This window comes from Ipomoea nil, unplaced genomic scaffold (assembly GCF_001879475.1).
Source record: "Ipomoea nil cultivar Tokyo-kokei standard unplaced genomic scaffold, Asagao_1.1 scaffold1407, whole genome shotgun sequence".
Classification (NCBI taxonomy): Eukaryota; Viridiplantae; Streptophyta; class Magnoliopsida; order Solanales; family Convolvulaceae; genus Ipomoea; species Ipomoea nil.
The window spans coordinates 2,355,976-2,359,431 of NW_017617835.1; positions in this window are offsets into that span (position 1 = coordinate 2,355,976).

The following is a 3,456-nucleotide window of genomic DNA, read 5'->3' on the forward strand; positions in this document are numbered from 1 at the left end:
AGAAACCCTTCTCTCACCTCTGTGTAGTGAAGCAAGATAGAGGCGAGAGCCTCAAAGACTTCCTGATAAAATGGAAAAAGGAAGTCAATAATGTCTACGACTTCGACTCCAAGGCGGCGATCCCGATATTTATCCATGCGTTAAGATCAGGGTATTTCCACAAGCAGTTGAACGCCCACCACCCCCGCTCTTACGAAGATCTAATAAGGACGGCTAGCCGCTATGCCGAAGCAGAGGACGTCGACAGAAAGAAGAAGGACAAAGAGGATGGAAGGAAAGGTGGGAAGCCTGGGAAAGCGGGTCCGCCCAGCCAGGCACCACCCTCGAACCACCTGACCGCAGGGAAAGGCCGAGACCACGAACAACCTCGCCTGGTCCCCTTGCGTAATCTAACTCCTCTTACCCATCCCGTCAGTGTCATTCTACAGCAAGCTGAGGAGATGGGAATGGTAGAATTCCCCGAGGAGTGCATGAAGGTCTCCCCAAAGGCAGACCAAACAAAGTACTGCAGGTTTCATAGTCAAGCCGGCCACGATACAGATGAGTGTCACATTTTGAAGAGACAAATAGAAGAACTCATCCAGCAGGGCTACTTTCGGCATTTTGTCAAGCGATCCAAGCAGCAGCAGCAGCAGCCGCAGCGCGATCCATTAAAAAATCCACCAAAAAATGTCTGGAGAAATGAGGATTTCACCGAGCCGTCCACCTTGAAAAAAAGAGAACACGACCAAATATCTGAGCAGAGTGATAGCGAGAAAGAAACCGAGGTGGCGCCTAGACGACAAAAGAAGCACACCATACACTTTATCTATGGTGGACCTGCAGGGGGCGACACGCCCGCGGAAAGAAAGAAGTGGAGCCGACGGCTATACGTGGAAGAAGTGGCGAGTCCTCCCAGAGAAAAGAAACAGAGACAGGAGGCCATCACCTTCTCTGATGATGACCTCCCAGAGGGCCCGTTACCCCATCGTGACGCCCTGGTAATTGAGATGGACGTCAACGATGTCATTGTCCGCCGCATCTTAGTCGACACGGGAAACTCAGTCAATGTGATGTATTACGATGCCTTCACCAAGTTAGGGATACTTAGGAACCAGCTCAAAGAAGTACGTACCCCACTCTCTGGATTTACGGGTGATTCAGTAGAGACGGAGGGGTCAGTGGTCTTACCAGTGGAGATAGGCACGAGCCCTAACATTCGCAAACTTGACTTGGAATTCATCGTGGTAAGACTCACTTGTGCGCACAACATCATATTGGGGAGACCGGCATTGGAGAACCTCAAGGCCATAGTGTCGGTGGAACACTTGTGTATGAAGTTCCCCACTCCGATCGGGATAGGGGTCGTTAGAGGAGACCAATGAGCAGCCCGTAGTTGTTACGTTAAAGCATGCAAAAAGATTGGCAGAAATGATCCATAAGTCCACACCATCTGTAAAGATAATCGATCGGGTATGGAGCAAGGAACATTTGATTAAGTATTTTCCTTAATATTCTAGTAGTCGTTTGGGACTAGTGTTTGGTAATCGTGGTCCGCCCGCTTTGCATTCTGAAATCTTTTGGAATAATATCTCGTGCTTGTGGTCCGCCCATGTTGTTTCCCAAAAAAAAAAAAAAAAAAAAAAGGAACGAGTCGCACGCCCCAACCACAGGTTGGCCGAAGCGCACACCTCGGCCACGGTTCGGCCGAGGCGCCCGCCTCGGCCAACGCCGAAGTCCGTCTCGGCCAAAAAAAAAAAAAAAAAAAAAGGCCGGAGCCTGCCCCAGCCACGATCGGTCGAGGCGACGCCTCGGCCGGAGGCACGCACCTCTGCCAACCTAGGCCAAAGCCTATCTCGGCTAGCATAAGATATAAAATAAAATGTGATTAAAAAAAAAAGAAAAAAATATAAAATCACATACACGGGATCAAATAAAATCACATATCCTAAATCAAGCAGGATTCTACACAGGATCAAGATAGATTCAGCCTTACTCCCAAGTCAACTCAAACACATCCGTTGACTCAGGAGTAGGGGGGACTGGTGACAGGATAATAGGGCTGGCACCCGACCCGGATCACAAATGAGCATCTGACTCAGCATCACATGGGAACCCAACGGGCAGAACTCCAACGGTTAGAATCCTACAGGTGTCACATTTATTATCATTGAAGCCACCTTTGATGCCACCATTGATGAGAGAGAGTTAAAGCCTCAACGCCTCATTCATGACTCTTCATATTCTTGCCGTTAGCTCAGCTCCCCAAGGATGTCTCTTCATGTTGTTACCGTTAGGACCTAGCATAAATAGAACTTCCCTCAGCTGAGCTGGGGACACACTGTACTTTCTATACTGGGACAAAAGGCAATACAACTATTGTCACTTTCTTATTCGTCACTTTACAATATATTTCCGGTAACATTATTACCGTCACCGTGGAAACATACTGTGAATCCATTTAAAATAAAATAAAAAATTATTATTTTAATATGATAACATCCACGTTAGTAAACTAACGAGTAAACATGTCACTTTTAGTTCAATTGCACAATTTTACGTGATTCATGGATCCAATTATATATATTTTTTAATTCAGTGACATAATTACATTTTGCTGTGTAGTTCAATGGTCTATTTGACTCTTATTCCAATGGAAAATACTTGGTGTACTCCCATTTTAAATTCTCAACTTGTACTCCCTCTCACATGTTCTTGATGTAGACATTGTGAACCCACATGATAAAATAAACAATCCTGATTTGCCACCTCAGAGAGTATAAATGAGGGAGTAGAATTTTAAGAGTCTGTAGTAGAACTCTATTCCAATACTTTTTCCGTTTTCAAATCAATCCAAAAAAAATGGAATTATTTATGGACGTTTTGCAAAGGACCACCAAATAGCATTAAATTACAATTATACCAGATAAACCGACATCCAAAACATGAGACTCTTATCGGTCTTCCGTTCACTCCACCACTCCAACAGCAAAGCTTACAGTGTCTCAACCCGCTTCGCCGCGGGCAATTTATATCCTACACCACGGCGCGCGTTGCACTGTGCGTCCAGATGCAAAATGATGTCGTTTTAAATTTTTTTTTTTTTTTTTTTGAAATTTCTCGCTCCAGTGAATAGCAGTAATTTTTTCTTTAAAAAAAATTCGCTGTTCAAAAATGTACATAATGTTATACTAGAATACACATAATTGTATACATGAATGTACATAATTATATAACAAAATATACATACTCTTTTTAAAAGATAATACACATAATACATAATAAACATAAACTTTTAACATAATATACATCAACTCTTAACATAATACACATAATTGTGTGAACAAATACACATAATCCCAACAACTTCTTACGACGCCTTCCAAAACGACCCAAAACAACGTCGTCGTTTTGGGAGGCGCGCGGCGCATCACCAGCGCATCACCAGGACTATGTGCGCCGTGGTGTAGGCTATAA